The sequence below is a fragment of the Sinohyriopsis cumingii genome, chromosome 8 (genome assembly GCF_028554795.1).
Source record: "Sinohyriopsis cumingii isolate HCF-2022 chromosome 8, ASM2855479v2, whole genome shotgun sequence".
Taxonomy (NCBI): Eukaryota; Metazoa; Mollusca; class Bivalvia; order Unionida; family Unionidae; genus Sinohyriopsis; species Sinohyriopsis cumingii.
The window spans coordinates 42,454,825-42,477,824 of record NC_142968.1 but is presented as its reverse complement, the minus strand read 5'-3'; the positions used below and the strand labels follow the sequence as shown (position 1 = coordinate 42,477,824).

General features: G+C 35.4%; 2 pseudogenes; one reads left to right on the top strand and one right to left on the bottom strand.

Moving 5' to 3' along the window:
* Positions 1–223: 223 nt before the first annotated feature.
* Positions 224–1,450, bottom strand: LOC149793376 (histone-binding protein RBBP4 pseudogene; annotated as a pseudogene).
* A 17,379-nt stretch (positions 1,451–18,829) lies between these two features.
* On the top strand, positions 18,830–19,951 carry LOC149793375 (histone-binding protein RBBP4 pseudogene; annotated as a pseudogene).
* The last annotated feature ends 3,049 nt before the right edge of the window (positions 19,952–23,000 follow it).

Here is a 23,000-nt window from a genome sequence, read left to right as displayed (position 1 = left end):
TTCATTATTTACTCACCACTAAGAACGATTTTCATACAAACACGAAAATTAACTTCTCAAGGAAATATCACATGTTATTTCCAAGTAAACTAAAGTGTTTTAAATCTTTGAGAGTAAAGAAACGCCTTAAACTTTAAGTTATATTGTAAACTAAATAACATCTTTAATCATTTAAATGGATCTACAATAGGAATTCAATTATGCCAGGATATGAGTCTTGATTTCAATGCGCCAATTTCAAAGGTTGTTTATGATAACCGCGTTCAGCCATTTTCCAGAATTGCACGATGTTATCCTCAGTCACAGAACAGATTACCAAGGGTTCAATGGGATTCCAGGAGAATTCCAAGATCTCACCAGTGTGCTCGCAACGAACGAATAGCAGCTCTGGTACGACACCTCCGGCATCTTCTGCAGTTTGTTCCAGTCCAAGTTTGCTTATATCCCAGACGTATTGCCTTCTGTCTCTGCCACTCGATGCCAGGATGTTCTCATTGTGAGGGGACCACTGAACCTGAAATGTTGCATCATTATGGGACTCGATTGAGTACAGCTTCGATTTTAAATTCCTTAGATCCCACAATGCAATAGTCTCGTCCATAGATCCAGTGGCCAGAAGAAACTCCTGATAGGGATTAAAGGCCAGGCAGTGGGCCTCATCAGCGTGGGCATGAACAATGAGACTGCTATGGTTTGAGCGAGTGTCCCAGAGCATAAGAGTCTTGTCATCAGCCACAGACCCAAACATATTCTGGTATGAGGGATGCCATGCCACATCATTTACAATAGATGTATGTTCTGTAAAAATGGTCATTGCATCAATAACTCCTCCTTCTGTACACATGGAATTAATATCCCATAAACAAATGACGTGGTCGTCTGAAGAACTAATTAGCTGACCATTTAAAATTGGACTCCAAGACAGGCCATATCCTTCTTCCTCGTGACCTTTCAATGTCAGTTCTGGTTTACATCTTCCACTGGGGTCAGGTTCGGATGGCTGCGTTATGTAGTCAAATACCAGCACATCATTGTAAGATGTCTTTGTTGCAATGATGCGAGGATTTTGTGGCATGTAGCAAGCCTTATTCACCTCACCATCGTGATTGATTTTCCTATTTATCTTGATATTCCAGTTACCTAATTCGTTGTTATAATCGAAATCGTTAAACTGAGGATTGTCACTGGGCACCTCTACACCAGCTATCAGCAGGTAGTTTTGTTCGTCCCAATTTGTGTGTGTACCCAATATTAGACTTTGCAAACTGTAGTCTTCTCCGTGTAGTCTTGTAACATTGGGCAACCACTGTACTGTAAGACTTGTCCATTCCAGGGCAAGTCTCACCACTACGTCACTGAGAACATGTTCGTCCGCATCAAATATCTTGTTGTCTTTGCCGTTATATACCTCTTCCTCGGCGTCATGAAAACATCCTTCTTGCTCCATCATGGTTATAAAGTTTGCACGTTTCCAAACGAAAGAAATGTACCTAAATTTAACTCAGTTCTTTTTCAGGTCAAAGATTCACACCGAAGCTAGGACCGACAAAGTAAATCTCTAGGATAGCGATATACATCTATGTTGCACCTGCCTTTTATATTATCACCCTTGCGTGTCCCTATTCATTATTTCGCAAACAAAAGCTAATTAGACATCGAACTGACCAATAGTACGTCAGTTTATAGAAGGATTAGTTGTTTTGCCTTCTTGCACATGCCATAGGTCGAAGTAATCAAGTCCCATTGTTCGACATCCGGCTTGAACTGATTTCCAGTTGTAAACTATATAAATGTGAACCGATAATAATAATGATAATAATAATAGCAATACTACTATTACTACTACTACTAGTACTACTACTACTAGTACTACTACTACTATTACTACTACTACTAGTACTGCTACTACTTCTAATATCAATAATAATAATAATAATAAGAAGAAGAAGAAGAAGAAGAAGAAGAAGAAAAAGAAAAAGATGAAGAAGAAGAATAGAAGAAGGATATATTTGATATTTTGAACAAATATGTGTCTTTGTGGACCCGGCTGTTTTTTTTTTCTTCCACAGAACCATATTTGATGAGGTAATATCTATGAATCGGACATATTCTTAAAAATATATCCAATGATAAGGTATTTAATCCAACTAATATCAACGATACAAAGCATTTTCGGGTTGCAGTGCACCATGGTTCCATGAACGAAGGAACGAATGAATGAACAATTTTTATATTAATAGTGTATTAGGGTATCTCTCAAATATTACTTATCGAAAAGGAACACAATCCGTGTTCAGGTGGTATACATTTATTTCTCGCACGAATTATATCATTCGTTACTATTGTTTTGAATTGTATTGATATTTTTATATAGCTTTTTCATATGACAGAAGAATCGAAAAAATATATTATGGGTGTTTGGATTTCAGGGTAAGAGTGTATTGATGGATTTAATATTTTAGCCAATGATCACACACACACACACACACACACACATGTGCAAGAAAAGACACACACACCGCATATGGAAAATAGATTGTTTTCTCTCCATTTGTGGATAAATTCGGTCACGTCCCTTCGTGTTCGTTTGACTTGATGACAGAAACATGCCACACTTCAAGATAATTTAATGTAAAACACAAAGTGAAACTTATACATGGAGGGAGATGCGGGTGGTAGAATATGTGTAGCATGTGACGGTGGCTGGGCTGGTAAATGTACCATCTCCCGTAGTGGGCCTCTTCCTATACCCTTCTAGTAACAAAACTGTACGGGCTCTGCGAGGTCTAAAGCGATCACCGTTACGTATTACTGCCATCTCACCTCTGTTTGCGTGGGTTCGAGTCTCGGGTTCGGCCTATGTGGGCATGTGAGAAAGCTTGCCAGTAGCTTCTTGTGGGTAGGTGGTTCTTTCCGGAGTTTTCCCCGGGTTCTTCCTCCACCATTAATACTGGCTGCCATTTGCCTATCTTGTGCTGAAAAAATATCGTTTAAACCCAAAACAGCAACAATAGCAACACTACTGTGTCCCTCCGCCAATCTTATATAGAAAATAGTCTGATTGTTGACTCTACATTTTTTTATCGTGTACCCAAGTGTGCGTTTGATTAGACTTTTGTTTATTATTTGCAGTATTTTTTGTTAGATTTTCTTTTTCCTTCCTAATATTTATACTCTTTTTCATTCCACCTAAAATATGTTCACAGTTGTTTTCATTGTGATTTTCTCTTAGAACAGACATAACGGTTTATGTATTATATATATATATATATATATATATATATATATATATATATATATATATATATATATATATATATATATATATATTAAAGTATGAAGCATTCGATGTTTTCCTCTCTACATCGGTGGTCTAGTGTTCACTAACATCTGCCTCGCTTAGCGCCCAGCATCAAGAGGTTAGTGCTTCGAACCCCCGGTCTAGTCATTTCAAAGAATTCTAAAAATGGTACTTACAGGCGCCAAGCATTAAAAGGATAGTGTTAGGACTGGTCGGCATGGTGTCAAGATAATATGACTGGGTGGAACATAATGCGGCATGATGTCTATTTCCTAGACATCAGTGTAAACTGTCATATTTAAAACATGGTAGTGAAATGACTGAAAAGTTGTTAAAGCTTCGTTAAAAGTTAAAAATTAAAATAACACACCCACCCACCCACACTTTATATAGCATAATAAAAATAGAAAAGTCATATATTGTAGTTTTAATTGTTAAAATATTGTTAATATTTTATTTTGATCTTTTTTTAAAGTTCTTTTTTGTTTGTTTTTGGTATCAAGGCTTTGAGTTAACTTACTCGAGTTTTACTCCCAATAGTTATTTTGTCACATGTCAAAGTAACATCCTGTTGGAAATGCGGTTTAGTTAATCTTAGCCTCAGGGTAAAGACCCTATCGACCAAATGCGTTATATTAGGAATATTGAATGAAGTGAACACCTTTGTAATGACAGGGGTGACATCTGCAATTAGCTATAATCCTTGAATTAAACCTATAAGACACGGATAGGAAATATTGTTGTAGTTACAGTAAGAAATGATAAGAGAGGGGGCACGGGCTTCTGCAATTAGCTATAATCTTTTGATTAAACATATGGAACACGGATTTAGTACAATAGTTATAGTTACAGTAAGAAATGATAAGAGAGGGGGCATGGGCTTCTGCAATTAGCTATAATCTTTTGATTAAACATATAGAACACGGATTTAGGACAATAGTTGTAGTTACAGTACGAAATGATAAGAGAGGGTGAAACGATCACAGTAGGGATTGGAATATAGGTATAAAATGTTCAACAAAAATGGAAGTTGATCTGCGGCAAACAATGAAAATAAATCACATAAACATTAAGTGATGTGATTTTATGAACACATACGCAAAGATAAAAAAGCCCAAGTCGTTTTCTTAACAGATCTGTGAAAATAATTAGAAATGAAAAAATATAAATTAACTTATTGCGGGAGATTTAAGATATCTTCTAACTGACTACGACAAGCCTTAAAGACTGCAAGAAAAATATAAACAACTTGCTGATATAATTCTTACTGTTATGGAAAATAAGTTCAAATTAACGACATCTTGAGAAACTTAAATACTAGTAAAAGAAAATGCACACACAATTATGGTAAGAACGAAACGAAACAGGCTCGATGCAAAACACTAGAAAAGAGGTAAATACATATATTATATTTTATCCTACCTTCTTGGATCAATTTCCTGTTGAAGCATATTTATCTAATGAAGAAAACTAAATGGGATGTCAGAGATAGAAAGCACACACACACACCAATATTATGCTATGAAATAACCTATTCCAAGAAATATATAGGAACTTTAAAAAAAATTCTTACACATTTGGTATTGTTTCGTCTTATTTACTAGAGGTGTCGTTTATGACTATAGGATTAAACTGGATAAGTCGACTAAAAGAGGAAATAAAGATATCAATCCAAACCACTGTAATACGAGTCATGTGAATATATATATATATATATATATATATATATATATATATATATATATATATATATATATATATATATATATATATATATATATATATATATATATATATATATATATATATATGTGTGTGTGTGTGTGTGTGTGTGTGTGTGTGTGTGTGTGTGAAAGGAAATAGACAACTGAAACAAGATATAACCTAGATGAGAATCCTAACACAAATGCAAGCACAAACACACAGTATAGCATGGAATGCATAAGATACACATGATAAGAGGGAAGACTTAGGCAAAAGATTACAGTGGGAAATAGGGGGAAGAAAACTGGTGTTAGACATTTGTGTATGTAAGGAAGTACAACCACCAGAATCCTAACCTTTAGATCTCGAGAACATCGAAGGACCAGACCGAGGACCTAGCTCTTACACCTTCCTTAACCTCATTTTCATTAGTGTTTCTTTTCCTTGATCTGAGGCTAGGTTTGTCCCTCAGTATCGTTATGGTTTTGATCCCCCGTTATACTAGTATAGCTTAGGATACTTTGTTACATTTTCTTTCTGACATTCATAGTACTCCGTAATTAACGTAATTTAAGAAAATTTATGTCAATGAAAATGTCTATTGCGCCTGGTGGACGCATTACTTTAATTAAACAAAAACACCAATTAAATAATTATTTGTCAAGGGAAATTTGTATTCTAGATATATATTGTAATTCATTTTAAGTGCAATGATCATAAAGGCAATGTGCCCTCTTGTAATTAAGCGTAAGATGTGTCAATCTACCGTAACAGCTATGTACGCGAGCGTTTCTATGTGAAACTAATAAAATGCCGACAGTGTTTAGATATCTGAATCGCGGAATAATTTTTGTATTGTTGCAATAAATTCAAATTAGCCTCCTTTGCATTCAAATCTTAATTACGTTTTTAAATGAAATAAAGGATTAATAATGAGTTAAAAATCATACCGACCCTGCATGCTTAAGATCTAGCGGCACCTGTCGTATTGCGGGTGTACTCATTTCAGTTGATCAATCGTACACTGTTATAAATGTCATTGTGTACGTAATCTACTTTAAATTAACTTTCTCAGTCATAATTGTGATCAAAGATGATCGCAAGGCAACCACACGAAATAGCTTTGTTTCACAGAAACGGACTACTGTGGTGAAAAAGAGTTTCAGAGAATTCCTTAATATATATTGGAGATCGAGGGAAGACAATTATGAAAGGGAGATTAATCGCTTGGAAAGACAACATAGGCTCCCAACGAATATTCGTAGATGAGGACTTGAAAGCAAAGGAAGTTATTGCAAAGAAAACTACCAGGATGGATAAAGGGGAAAAGAACGGACAACGACAACCCGGCCCCAGAAAATAAAGAACCATAAACGTCGAAAAACGAACAACAGGCATCAAAACAAAAGTTTTGCCAGTTTTATGGTAAATTTCAATACACCGGTGTTTCTTAATTCGGAAACAGAAATAAAAGTAAAATATAAGCACCCCTGCCCTTGAAAAGAGAGAAAGCAAATGAGCAGACAAAACACAAATACACCTCTCTCTCGATAACTCGCGCACAACAGGGCCCAAAACATAGATCGCACTATAAGCGAGGGCGCGAGTTACCGAGGACGTAACAAATGTACGCGTGACATCATGAAAATCGAGGGGGTGGGGTGGAAACTGTGTTGTTTAATGACTGAATCGAGTCTGGATTAATTGTCAATAAAGTGCTTTTTAACGAAGTTGTTCGTTATTGTATATAAAATACATTTATATTCAAAATGTCCAACATCTGAACTACCGTCCACGTTATTCCAACTGGTTTCAACAACCACCACATGTGGGCGAAAGCGTTTTTGTAGAGCGTCACTGCCTTGTTGAATAGTGATATGTAAAAAAAAAAGTGTTTTACGAAAACGAGAGTCTACGAAGCAGGGAACCAAACTAACTTTTGATGAACCATCAAACACGATTCCTTTGGTTTCAAAAGCATGCAACCTTTATATCGTTAGACATTAGTCTATATCGAAATTAAATTTGTGTATTTTTCAATTATTAAAATATTAATGTCATGTTTTGTATGTATATTTAAGTCGACAAAATAATGTAAAATTCGCCTTCTCTCTGATTTTAGAGGTATGTTGACTGACCACACTTTTTGAGATCCCTTCCCGAGGTTAATTCTAGTATTGTGTTGTAGCGAAATACATTTATCAAGCTGTAAGTAGCTAGGCCTAGTTTTGATATCAATTATGCTAACAAACAAACTAGCACATTCACAGGTATGTGTTTTTACAGCTGATTGACCATTACTCCTTTCCCGGGTCAGTTATAGCAGCTATCACGGCCCGATTTCCGCATGTTATCCTTTGATGATATAAAGAAAGAAACTTGTTTCGAAAATTTAGCAATAGTACATAAATAGCAATTTGTGTTTTAGTATGCGAATCGGTGATCTGGATATTTTAACTGCCTCTTGTACACTATTTTGTCATAAAATTAGTTTGGAACTTAAGTGAACCAGTAATGGGGAAGTAATGGGGGACATCGCTATGTCTGGGAAGTACAAGTTTATTAGATTGTCTGTTTTCGTAAATCAGCAGGTAAATATATTCAGAAAAATATACAATTCACAGAAAGCAAAGCCTAGGTATTATTTTTTTTTTTAGATTTAACTTTAAAATGCAACTGTGTAGGTCATGCAATTCAGTTTTGTGGAATTTGCGATAAACGTTGTACGGTCAAAGTTGTGACTTGACTCGTATTTGTGAATATACGGACAGAAGCATCGAAGCAGATTGCCAAAAATTACAAGTACGTAGACAAATTAATAAACCATAAGTTTGCAATGCTATCAATAGACTGTTGTAATGAAGCTATATAAAGTGAGTGAGTACATTACGAAAAGTATTCCTTCTAAAAGTAGACACACTCACGTCTGTTTTGATTCGGTTGGAAACGAGGGTTTTGTTCAGATACTGACAATGAAGGAGTCATGTCTGTAATTGTATTCATTTTAACGTGCAATGTATGAATATTTACGGCAATGAGGACGGAAATTATGATCTGAACACACATGTGCAATTTGCCCTCATGGACATCGTACAGGGGTTGTTTCAAATGCGTTTAGAAATCACTGAAAGTGTCATCATTGTAAACCTTTAGAAGGTACAAAAATTTGTATAAAAAGATATTTAATAATGATTTTTAGTTCATGAAGCATTTTTACTAACTTGCAATTACAACAATGTATTCTGGCTGAACAGTTGAAATTTGGTTTCTATTATTTTCTTTTAGAGTCAAGCCAAAATAACATTTCTACTTGAAAATAAAGTATTGCTTAAATCCAATACCAATATTTGCCAGCATCCGCAACAAGTTGAAATAAATTAGTCAAAACATAATACATTTAAACGTTTAATTCTTGTAGAAACAGCCATGTAAAGTTTTGCAAACAAAACGGTTTTTCTGTTTTATTTGTTTGTCGTGTCTATGTTTTGTGCTTGCCTTTGAAACAAACCCTCATTAAGAGTTGAAAGTCCTCACTTAGATACTAGTTTTGCACTGTTCGTTGTCAGTTCAAATTTGATGGATCCAAAACCTGCAAATGCCCTGCCTTAAAACATCTGTTTCGTCTAGCCAGTAAACACATAGGTACGTAAGTAAATATTCTTTACATGTATACATACATACACGCACTCACGCACTCACGCACACACGCACGCACGCACAGACACACACATGCATACATACATACATACATACATACATACAACATGCATGCATGCATGCATGCATGCATGCATACATACATACATACATACATACATACATACATACATACATACACTTATCGTCTCTGATTGTCGTACGTTTAGTCCTTATTTAATGTTGTGATTGTTTCCTATCTTAAATATTTTCAGGATGTTTTTTTATGTTTTCTAATTTCACGGTGTTTGTTTTTTGTAATCATTCATTATATACGTTTTTATGTTATAGGTGTTGTCTAATGTTGTAAAGAGCTTAGAGCTTCTAACAATTATGCGCTATACAAAGTCCTCATTATTATTATTATTACTCTGTTCTATTCGACTGCAAGAACAAACTTAAAGACCTAATAATGTTTCCTACCTGAAATATTCTCAGCATGTTTTTTTTTTAAATTTTTTAATGTTTTTCTAATTTCATGGTGTTTGTTTTTGTAATAATATTATTATATGTTTTTTTATCTTATAGGTGTTGTCTAATGTTGTAAAGCGCTTAGAGCTTCTAAAGATTAGGCGCTATACAAAGTCCTCATTATTATTATCATTATTATTGTTATTGGATATCACGTATTATTGAAATGAATTCTGCATATGACAGAGGACCTGATCGAGCCAAGTGTGGGCTGAGGATTGAAAATTTCAAGTGTCCTGACGTTTTTGAAAGGGCACATAACCAAAAAGTCTATATGTCTCTTTACTCAGAGTGTGCATAATAATAATAATAATAATAATAATAATGAGGACATTTTATAGCGCCTAATACCCTACAAACATGAGCAACAATGAAACGATAAGCTCATTTCAAATGACTATACCTTTGTTTATTTATTTGCTGGGGTGGGGGAATCAAAGATTTTCTTTTTTTCTTCCAAAGATTTATATTCCTTTACTTTTATTTAAAATATTTTAGTTGCTATTTCCATGGTGCTTTTAACTCAAAGCATGCAGAAAAGTTTGATCAGAGTTATACTGAGGCATAAAGTTTTCGTATTTTCCTCTCTAGTTTCCTACTTGGCGATTCTCTCTTTAGGAGTGGTTTATTTGAGATATCGATTCTTTTCCAAATCATTTCGGGTTGGCGGCGGTATTTGTTTTTCTTATACAGATTGCTTCCCCTCTTTAATTTATACTTTCTCCATTTTTCCATTATCATAGTCGTTTTACCTAATTGTTTAATTAAATTCGCAATTTCTTTCTTACTCTTTCTCTCCAGTTTTGTACTCTATTCAACAGTAACATTTTGTGTATGTTCCAACTTTCTTTTGACATAGGTTATTTGTGTAGCTGGGTAACTTCTTTACTTGTCCAAGATTTTGTACATAGAGTTTTCGTCAATATTGTGACTTAACATTATTTAGAACATCTCATTCAACACGCGTTCTATAGATCTAATTAAAGGATTATAACTAATTGCAAACGTCCCATCTGTCATTAGAACTGTGTTCACTCTATTCATGATCGCTGAGCGAAATATGGTTTGCCTCAGGAGAACTAAAACACATCTACTACAGGATGTTACTTTGACATGTCCAAAGGACAGACTGAGAGTAGAACTCATGTCAGCCGAGTATATCTCAAATGAGGTCTTGATCAAAGGCCTTAACACATCGCTTGATCAGACCGCACATCAAGACAAAGATTCTATTAATTTGGAACTGGAGAGGAAAAAAGGGAGGATGTGTTGTGATGTAATTTGGATTTGTAACGTAGCTTTAACAATTTTTCAGTCATATCGCTACGATGTCTGCAGTGTGGCAGTTTATATCGATATCTAGCACCAGGGCACCATGCCGCAGAAATGTAGCATGATGTCCCATCCAGTCACATTATCCTGACACCAGGCTAACCAGTCCTAACACTAACCTCTTAATGTTGAGCGCCAAGCGAGATAGCTGTTAGTATCATTTTGTAAGTCTTTGGTATGACTCGGCCGGGGATCGAACCCACGACCTCCCGCTTGCGAGGCCGACGCTCAAGACCTAGGCCCTCTGATATCTTCCAGCATTTAGCTGCTAGAGGGATTAGAATAGAGGATATAAAGGGTTTGCAGAATGGTGGAAGAGGTACATACTTTCTCTTCACCAAGGAAACCACTCCTCCTGTACCCTAAGGATTCCATCATGGAAATCAAGGAACACCAAATTAAAATCAGGAGTCCCCCTATTATAAGAATGCTGGGCGACAAATTTACAGAGGTACACTGTTCAGGACTACCTCTAGAAATTCCTCCTTTAATAAGCTGGAGAAGAAGAATGGAATTAAACTGCATTAAGACAAGATGACATCCTTTTGGAGATATCCATAAATTCACACTGGAGTACGTATATTATACATGAGTGAGGAGGATGCCAGAAGGTTGCCGCCTTTCATATACGTAATGGGATTCATTGTAAATTCATGGTTATGGGGATGCCACTACATAAGAACCTGTAACTGGTGTGGAAAAACGGGTCACCTGCCAAGGGAATGCCCTAATCCCACCCCTAAACAAACATATGTAGCCCAAATCAACAAGATAAAGGAGGGTGTAGAGAAAGAACTACAGGAGATTCCAGATCCCAGAATCCAAAATAATAATCTGGAACTACCAAATGGAAGCAACTGTGGGGGATAACTCCAGCAGAGATTCCAATCCGGTCGCCTGGCAGAGCTGTGACCAAACGAGCTGGGCGGAAAAGAAAAACCGACTTAAAAAAGAAAGGCAAATAATTAGGAGACAAGAAAAAGAAATGAAGAGAAGGAGACAATACTTGTAGAAAACTCTGTCTCCATTCTTTGAAATCATTGATCCCAGTTTTACCTCACCAAAAATTATAAATGAAAGTGAGGTAAATAATTCTCAGAAAATCGGAAACGTGAGTCACTTTCAAATTGACCCCCAACCTCAGGCACGGTTCCTGAGGAGAAAGGAATCAATAAAGGGGAGGAAGAACAGACCTCGACCCCCAATAAACAGCTAAAAAGGAAAAGGACACAGTCTACACCTAGAAAGCCAACCGAAAAGAAAGTAAAGACCTTATTCAATCAAAAAAGGGCACGTTATACTCTCTCACGCCCTCCCAATGTCACTCACCACATTATTGTATTTAATTACTACTGTTGAATAAATAATCCACCTAAAACCAATTTTTAAACTCAATACCGGTATTTATGCATAAAATTAATTACCATTACCTTTGTTTAATTAAATGAAAAAATTTTAATCGAAAATTCTATCCATTTTTCTTTTACTTTTGTGATGGAAAAAGCAGACCATATTACTTTAGTGTAGATGGTTAGCTACTAATATTACTATCTCGTAGCATTTTTAAACAATTATAAGAACACATCAATGCAATATGAAGGTACAGGGGTATCGACCGAACCGAGTAAGGAGCGCATGATGGTGTGATACCAATGCTACGTGGCTAACATTACAAACACAAACACAGAGAAATAGGAACATTACTAACAACTACGGGATATTAAACCACACACAGAACATGCACGCATTGACTTTATTTCAACATCGCTATTTTGTTTAAGTTTTCCTTCTATATTCTCTACAAAATAGAAAACAATTAGATAGGAATCTGGTAGAAAAATAAAAACTCCCATTGAGAGGAGTCCAAGCCCTACCAAATTATTATATTTATTTTTCCCTTTAGATAACCTTTCTAAAATAACAAAACTCGAATAAAGATTTGATCATTTAATGCCGTCTAAACACAAACACGAGATAGCATACATAACAATATAGCAATGCACATATAACAAACACTGGATACTATGATTTCTGGCAAAGATCACTAATTAAAGAAGACTCAATAAACCAGCCTGGGTTTAACTAAAATGAGTCTATTGGAACACTAGTATAAGGCGGTGGATAAACCCTAACCAAAATTCCATAAACTTTTATCAAAATTCTATTTAATTTTTACGTATGCACAAACACAGTTAATGATCCAACATACAGATATAAAAATATTTAAATTTTCGACACCAGGGGTCCTCTATGATGATTCTGAGAGGGCCCGCACCAATAACGGAACAGGAGAGGCCTTGTGTTTGTGTGTGTGTGGGTGTGGTGGGGTGGGTGGGTGTTGAATAGTATGTATGCTGTGTCTTGATATGCTACGAGAGGTGCCTCTGTGTGTGTGTGTGTGTGTGTGAAAAGCATGTATGGGGTGTCATAATATACTACGAGGTGTGTCTGTGTGTGTGTGTGTGTGTGAATAGCATGTATTCGGTGTCATACTATACTACGAGGTGTGTGTCTGTGTGTGTGTGTGTGAATAGAATTTATGCGATGTCATACTATACTACGAGGTGTGTGTGTGTGTGTGTGTGTGTGTGTGTGTGAATAGCATTTATGCGGTGTCTTTATATACTACGAGATGCATACTGAGATTCCCGAGTTTCCCTTTAATCAAAAATGTGTCAGATGTATATCAAATATACATTGTTTATACTATACACATATTTTATTTTATACTATATACATTATAAATACACATTCTTTTGATCCAGCAGAGTTGAAGATTGACAAGAGGATTTTGTACATTCTTTGAACCGATGTTACATTTGTGCCTTATTATTTTATATTTCTAGTATATGTTTAGGCGTTCTTGTATGGAGTGGCATTACAGACATGGCTCTTTGTATCTATTCCTTTAATTAACCCTAAATCTGGGTTGAATGCTATGTTCTAATTAATGTTAGAAATGTTAGAAATGTTAAGTCACAATATTGATTAAAAATATATCTTCAAAATCAAGAGCATTGTACATTTATCGTTTTTTATATAGCAAAATCATGGTACAAAGGATGCATTTTCAACCGCAAATGCAATAGATGTGAACTGACAGGGCATACACCCTTTAAATGTCCAACAAATCAGGTGACACCAGCCAAAGACAGAGGCATGCGAGAACCAACAACGACGACAACAACAACAGAATCAACCAAATAAACAAGTAACTGAGAATAGTCAGCAGCAAGGGACTACAGCCCCAAAACAAATGCAGAGAAACCAACAGTAACAACAAGACCATAAGCAACAGCAACAAGAACAGCAACAAGACCAACATCACCAGAAAGCACTGGTACATAGACAAGCAGAAAACAGAGACGTACAAGAAAGGAACCAACAACGACAACAACAACAATATCAACAAAACCATCAAGTTACTGAGAATAGACAATCTCAACAGCAAATCTCAAAACAAATACAGAGAAATCAACAGCAGCAACAATGACAAAAGCAACAAAAACAGCAACAAGAAATACAAGAGAGTACTGAGCCATTACATCAAGAAAATACAACTCTAAAACAAATGCAGGGAAGTCAACAACAGCAGCAACAATAACAAGAACTGGTACAGAAACCAACAACAGAAATACATTCAACTGGACAAAGGAACAAGATTCAACAGAACAAACAAACACTACAGACAACAACAGAATCGATGCATCGAATACGGCAAACAAGGATTGTAGAACCGACAACACAACTAAAAGAGAATAAAGAAGCAACAAAAAACACGGAAGTAAGGCAGCAAGGAAATTCAATTTCCAAACAAACGCTCTGAACTCAACAGCAACAACAAGAACAACATCACCAAATCCAACCGACAGCACAACTACCATAAATAACAATATGAAGAAAAAGAACAAACGCTCCCAATACGACAAACAATGATCCTAGAACCGGCAAAATGAACAAACCCACTGACTAACAAAGCAGAAACAATGGGAGAACAAACAACGATCATAGAACCGCCACAACGACTAAAACAGAATAAAGAAGAAACAAAAATCACGGAAGAAAGGCGGTCTCAGCAACAAACGCTCCCAATACGACCAACACTGATCCTAGAACAGGCAAAATTAACAAACCCACTGACCAACAAAGCAGAAACAATGGGAAAACAAATAACGATAATAGAACCGACACCACAACTAAAAGAGAAAAAGGAAGCAACAAAAACACGGAAAAAAGGCGATCTCAGCAGCAAGAAAATCCAATTTCCAAACAAACGCTCAGAACTCAACAGCAACAACAAGAACAACATCATCAGACCCAACAGACAACACAACTACCACAAATAACAACAGAAAAGATAAAACAAACGCTCCCAATACGACCAACAATTAACCATAGAAACGGCAAAATTAACAAAGCTACTGACTAATAGGAAAACAAGCAGCACAAGAGAATCAAGAAGCTAAAATAAACACTGGAGAAAGCGAAAAACAAGACACCACAGAAGGAAACGAGCAACAATCAGCAACAAATCCAGAAATACGAGAAGCAAACAGAGAAAGGAGGAGAGAAGAAAGAAGACGAATAAAAGAAGAACGGAGAATGGTAGAATAATACTGGTTTGACACTGATGAATATTTAGAATGAGAGAAAAATAAATTAAAAAATAAAAACAAATTTAATTATAAAAAAAACATTTTAAAAAAATATTTATAATATGCAACAACACATTTATAACAACACTTACAAGATAGTAACGATTAACATGCAGGGCTGGAGGGCTCCTTCACTGGTCTGATAAGATCAAACAGGAGAGAGTACCCTCCACAAAAAATATTAAAAAAATACTAACACACTGAGCTATAACAAAAAATCTGCATAAAAAACTTTACCAACTAGCCTTGTATTATTTTGAACGTTATAGAAAAATATTAACACAACGACATCTTGAGGAAAACAATAACTAGTACAAGAAAATACACGTACAAATATGAAACGAAGAAAGAGAACTAGTTTGATAACATTTTTCTTAGTAAAACAAAAACAGAAGAGATGTACATTTATGTAAGAAATGAAGCAAAATGGCGAAAGTAAGCAAACAATTTGGTACATCTTTAATAGGATAAGGGAAGAAAGATGGAGAGTGAATACAAAATAATGATTGAAAATAATGAAGATACTGGAGGGAAGGGACAAGTAATAAAACCATAAATACTAAATAACTTTAATGAGAAGGAAAAAAAAACAGGGAGATCATATACGTTTTGATGGTTCCATTAAAGGGGAAATACTCGATAAAAGAGAAGAATTAATAAGAAAATGGTTTATAATATGATGTAGCATGAATGTAGCGAAAATGCAGAGTGAGGACAAATATTACAGAAGAAATTTACCAACAATCCAATAATTTGTATGCAACATAAAACATAGACCCATACAAAAATAATCATACTATGAAATTGTAATCATCTCAATAAAATGGACGAGGAGAATAAAAAGTGCCGTGAAACTTGCATTATTCAAACTTAAATGAAACTACTAAATTATGCAGCTTAACGAAGACAAATCACCTGGAGAAAAATGAACCTACTCCATGTTACTACTTAGCTCGTGATATAATGTCTCAGATCAAATTATTAAGAATAAATTATAGTAACTTAAATTAGATTTATACACGAATCATGTATCTAATAACATGTATTATTCCCGCATTGAAATTGAGAATGCAAAACACTTCCTTCTAGACTGTTCCAAATATTCGAATCTTGGAGATCAAATCCAGTACACACTCCCCTTCGCTCTGACGATAAAAACCTTGTTATTTGACAACTTTATGTTAACTGTAGAAAAAATACATAAATATTTTTAACTGTGAATCATATTAGAAACCTTTATCTTTTTAATTCCTCTCTTATATATATATATATATATATATATATATATATATATATATATATATATATATATATATATATATATATATATATATATGGTGTTGTCGGAGTGAAATACATGATTTCAAAGCTAGAACATGAGAGAAAAAAAAACTTGGAAAATGCAATAAGCAGAGCCCCTGCAAGTTCGACCCACATTTTAAATATTTTAAAACTATATGCGCTTTTAATTTTTACTCAAGAACAAGCACACTATAAAGTGTGTGTGTGTGTGTTGGGGGGGGGGGGATAAAATAACACAAAAACGACTTTATTCAATATCGAGTGCATAGGGGGACAACGCCAGTACGATAGCTTTATATAGCTTGAAAACTAAGAGATACCCAAACATAACCAAACATTTTGAGAAACAAAATTAGAAAATTTTATAAATGAGGTTGGGAGAGGAACACATCTTGTCCGGGCAACGGAAGGGGATGGGTATATGAGTCCCACTAGAGGGTGTTGTACATTTACCAGCCAGTCCAACGTAACAGGCTAGAATTATTCCACTCACCTATCTACCCCTACCGAGAAAATCAAATGATCCAAATATGATTTCTTTCCCTTTCTTTCCCTCTCTTATATAAAATCCTTAAATAAAGAGAGAGAAAAAAAAATTAAAACACTTTAATAGGGTTGAACAAAATAGGCCAGCCATGACAAATACACAAATGACTAAATATCATGCGAAAACAACAACAACAACAACAACAACAATACTAATACTACTATTACTACTACTACTAATAATAATAATAATAATAATTATAATAAATAAATAAATAAATAAAAGTAAAGGACAAAGATAAATGGATCTTTGGTAAGGATAACAAATTATACATAGGTGGGATGAACTGACCCTAACGAGTAATGTCTGAGGAAGGGAGTACAAGCCAATTCTGAATTAAAATGTAGGTTTTGGGAAAGGAACGAATAGAAACCTGACAACAATAATAGAAACAAGTTCGACGCTTTTAAAATGAAACAGGAATTCCAAATCAAAACCACTCTTATAACAACTTTGTTCTAGATTGAAATGCTTTTTAATTTTAAAACAATCACACATATAGTGTTCACGTGGAGATAGGGCGCTTAACAAACAGGTATCAGAAATATTTTTAATTTGACCCAAATTTTTACAGCAAGTTCTTCAAAAAAATTCCATCTGACCCTAGTTCTGACACCAAGAGGATTACTGACTCTATATTTTACACCCTAGGAGAAATACCGAAAGGTGGTCACCTCAAAGAACTTTTATTTTATAAATAGATGTCAGAGACACGTCCATGTGAATATAAGAAAATAAATCGTCAATAACCGACCCAAATAAAGATTATAACTTTTAATTTCCAATTCTTTCAGAAATTTGAAATACCAAAGACGGTTTTAAAATACCAAGAACACATACTTTTATCTTTTATTTGTGTAAATCGATTAAGGTTTAATGTTTCTCGCAACAGTCTTGTAGTTGTGACAGCACAGATAAATAAACGTATATCATACTAATACGGTTGGTGTTCTTTATCTTTTTATAATACTTGAAACATACCCTAGTAAACTGTTAATATTGGACATATTCATTCATTCGTTCGTTCGTTCCTTCCTTCCTTCCTTCCTTCGTTCATTCATTCATTCATTCATTCATTCATTCATTCATTCATTCATTCATTCATTCATTCATAGCCATATGATGTACTGCAAGCCAAAATGATAAGTACTAGATGAATTAAATACTTTATTATCGTATATATTTTGAAGCAAATTTCATAGACTTCCCCACATAACATTTAATAACTAGCAATAAAGGAACAGAAACGGCCAAATTTACATACCCACACGTTTGTTCAAACTATCAAATATACCCTTCCTTCTATTTGAAATAGTTTATTTGCTTATTATTATTATTATTATTATTATTGCATGTTCACAGTTATATAGATAGACTTTGGAAACTATTAGTAATAATTAATTGCGCAGGTAAATGCCGGAAGCCGAACAACGGGGCGTGATTACTCCAAAAGGTGGCATGTGAAAGAAGGCAAAACCGCTAATCCTTCTATAAACCAACGTAATATTGGTCACTTTGATGTCTAATTAGCTTTTGTGACATTATGAATAAAGCAATACAAGGGTGTCCATGGAATATATAAAAGGTAGTTATAGTTAGTTTGGTCTGTGTCTACATTCTAGTGATTGCAATTCATGCACGTGTGAAAAATCAGAAAAAATCGAATCATTTGCAGATACATTTTTGTTTGAATCAAAAGGGGCAATATTTATAACCATGACTGACCAAGAAGGATATATTTTTGACGCAGCTGAAGCTATCTCGAGTTGCGAGGAAAAACAGTCATCTGGGGCGGACAAACCTGCGCTTAATGGCTTAGTGATGAGACATACTCTGGAATGGCGAAGTCTCACAACACAGTGGTTGCCCAGTGTCACAAGACCCGAGGGAGAAGACTACTCCATGCACAGACTAATATTGGGTACACACACGAATTCGGATGAACAAAACTACTTGATGATAGCTAGTGTACAGCTGCCCAATGACATTCGTCATTTTAATGGTCCTGATTACGACTACGAATCAGTTAATGTGAAAGTTGAAATAAGCAGGAAAATCAATCATGAAGGTGAGGTGAACAAGGCTTGCTACATGCCACAGAATCCTTGCATCATTGCAACAAAGACATCTTCCAGTGATGTGCTGGTATTTGACTGCACAAAGCAACCATCTGAAACTGATCCCAGTGGACGATGTAGTCCAGAACTGACATTGAAAGGTCACGAGGAAGAAGGATATGGCCTGTCTTGGAGTCCAATTTTAAATGGCCATCTAATTAGTTCTTCAGACGACCACGTCATTTGTTTATGGGATGTTAATTCCATGTGCACAGAAGGAGGAGTTATCGATGCGATGACCATTTTCACTGAGCATACGTCTATTGTAAATGACGTGGCATGGCATCCTTCGTACCAGAATATGTTTGGGTCTGTGGGTGATGACGAGAAACTTATACTCTGGGACACTCGCTCATACAATGCCAGTCACATTGTTCATGCCCATGCTGCTGAGGCCCATTGCCTGTCCTTTAATCCCTATCAGGAGTTTATTCTGGCCACTGGATCTGCGGATGCGACTATTGCATTGTGGGATATAAGGAATTTGAAATTGAAGCTCTACTCAATCGAGTCTCATAAAGATGCAATATTTCAGGTTCAGTGGTCACCTCACAATGAGAAATTCCTGGCATCTAGTGGAAGAGATAGAGGGTTATACGTATGGGATACAAGCAGACTTGGAAATGAACCATCGGCAGATAATGCTGGAGGTGGCCCGTCGGACTTGTTATTCATTCGATGCCAGCACACTGGCGAGATCTTTGAATTCTCCTGGAATTTCAACGAACCCTGTGTAATATGTTCTGTGACAGAGGATAACATCATGCAAATCTCGCAGTTTTCAGAACACGATTATCAGCAACAAAGTTTGAAATTTGCGCATTAAATTCAAGACTATGTTGTTGTTTTTTAAATTAGTTATTGCCAATTGTGTTTTCTTTTAAAATAATCATGGATATAAAAGCTATTTAGTTTGCAAGATAACTGAAACTGTAAGGCGTTTTTACACGAAGTCTTGTCGGAAAAAGCAAGTGGTTCTTCTTAAGAATAGAAACTTTTCATGTTTGTATTTAACTCTTCATTTACTTGTGCATAAATAATGAAGCAATTTGCTTTATATGTAGATGTATCAAGCTTTGAAAATTGGTTTTCTTTAGATGTTACGCTATGTTGTTTCGAAAGATTAATACAATATTGGCAGTGCAACTTAATTACTATTTGTGTCGTTTATTCACACCCATGTATTTATCTTCATTTTCCCTTATCTCTTTCTTATTTCTTCTTTCTTCTCTTTCCCTCACAATTGTTATAATATTTTTTCCACAAAACAGACATGCAGAGCGGTAAAGACAGAATATAGTTTATTTGTACTGTTTATAATCTAACATAGTCTCCGTGTGAGTCATCTTCTCCTCTAGTCTCCTTGACATTCATCCTCTCCTCTAGTCTCCCTGACATTCATCCTCTCCTTTAGTCTCCTTGACATTCATCTTCTCTAGTCTCCTTGACATTCATCTTCTCTAGTCTCCTTGACATTCATCCTCTCCTCTAGTCTCCTTGACATTCATCTTCTACTCTAGTCTCCTTGACATTCATCTTCTACTCTAGTCTCCTTGTCATTCATCTTCTTTAGTCTCCTAGTCATTCATTTTCTGCGTTAGTCTCATTGTCATTCATCTTCTCCTTTAGTCTCGTTGTCAGTCACCTTCTTTTCTGGTCTCCCTGTCAGTCATTTTTAATCTCTGCATCTTAAATCTTGATTCTCACCACAATCTAGTAATTGTGGGGAGAGTTCTAGTTCCAGAAAGCGCAGATATAAAGCATTAGTTTCAGTAGCTTTATACCCGTTGAGTTATCCCCATAGCATACCAATTTTTGTTTTTAATTGGTTCCTTGTATCACTCGAACATATTCGATACAAAACACATAGCTGCTTCCCCCCCCCATTCATTCATTCATTCATTCATTCATTCATTCATTCGTTTAAACTCCATGTAGTAGTACTACCTGTAGTGTTGGGCATTTCATCTACACATTACCACATTACATGTCTTTTGCTGTACGACGCTATGGTCTTAAAAAACAGATAGCAAACTCAATAAAATTAGTAGGATTTAAAAAGTAATTTAATTATCTTGTTATAAAATGAAAATGTAAGAGGAATATATGGTGAATTAAATCCAAAATAATCCCATCACAAGACCTAAAGTTGAAAGCGTTCCGAATGAATTCCAGTTATGTTCCGAATGAATTCCAATCTTGAATGTGCTTGTGGGCCAATAGCCTTAAATGCGATGTTTGAGTAGGTATAAGTAAATATTTTATAAGTGAAGTGGAGGCGTTGTTTTGTCAATGGTGGTTCTGCCACTCTTGAAAATATAAAATGTTTTCACTTTTATACTCAGTTTAGGGTCATTGGTAATAGAATCTATAGATTACTAATTGTATTTTCACATTTAAGCAATGGCTTTGGGTTTATTTTGCTTTACATTTTGACCATTGTTTATGATTTCTTTTTATCTACAGTTTGCTTCTTAATGACATGTAAAACCATTATTGAGTTGGCCACATTCATTGCATAACCTATAATCTTTGAGCCCATAATTAATGCGCCTGATTGTTTATTGTTGATACATCTGATTAGTCTTCCATAAATTCCATGGAACATTTTAAGCTACATGTTCGCATTAACACCACATTAGAAAGTTGTATGATCTCGTAAGGAAACAATAGAATCCACGTGATGGATACTGTAGTTTCAAATTTCAATATTTATTCTTAAATACAAACAATAGATTATTCTCTAAATAGGAGTGGAATCGAACTTAAAATTTAAATGGCCTGGTTTACTACACTAAGCTCATACTAAGTTATCTAGTCCAGATTATTTGCCTTTAATAGTGAATGGGGGCACCCTACGTACAATGGGAATTAGCATTACAGACCCCCGTGGGCAAATCTACGTACAATGGAAATTTAACATGGCGAAAAATCGTGGGCAAATCTACGTACAAGGGGAATTAACATGGGAATAAATCGTGGGCCACTTTACGTACAAGGGGAATTTAACATGGGGAATAGAGTTTGGGCTTGTTTAAGGACAAGGAGAATTGAACATGGGATTTTTTTTTTTTTTTTTTTTTTCAAATTTTTTTAAAAACAAGGGGTAGGCAATTGAAAAGTCATTCTCTTTTCGAGAAATATGGGTGGCCCTGAAAAGGGCCTTTGGGTTTTTCTTCTTCTTCTTCTTCTTTTAACTTCTTAACTTCTTCCACCATCCTCTTATTTTGTCCATCATTCCTTTCTTCTTCTTTTCTGTTTCCGGCATCCAGTCCGGGTGGCCCATGGCCCGGAACTTCTCTAGGATTTTCATCCAGTTTGCGTTTAGTTTTTCTAGTTCTTCCTTTTTTTTCTATTTTCTTCTTCTTTTCTTTCCTTTGACCACTTTTCTTTGATCTTCTTGACCTCTTCGGTCAGCACATTCCTCATTACTTCTTCCGCTTTCTTAAGTTTTTCTAACCCCCACTTCGCGAAACACCAATCTGTCCATTCTACAATGTCTTCTAGAAAGCACCTTGCACTCGTCACATGAACTATCGCTTCTTTTAACTTACCCACTTTCACATACGGTGGGTTAATTAAACCTGTGATTCTCTTCTCCTCATCCTCTATCATTTCTTTTACAATATTTACGGATAAGTGGAGGCTGGTTACTTATCTTGAGACGAAGTCTTTTGTCACTGCATACCTCCATTCCTGTTCAACCCTTTCTGCTACACTCAATCCATCCACCATCCAATACCAACTTCCCATAAGATCGTTGTATAAAGCTGAAGCTGCTGGCATCTTCTTGTTTGCTTATTCCGTAGAATGAGCTCCAATGGCCAACACTGTTAGTTTTATACTGAAAGCGCGGACGTGATGGAAAACATCCC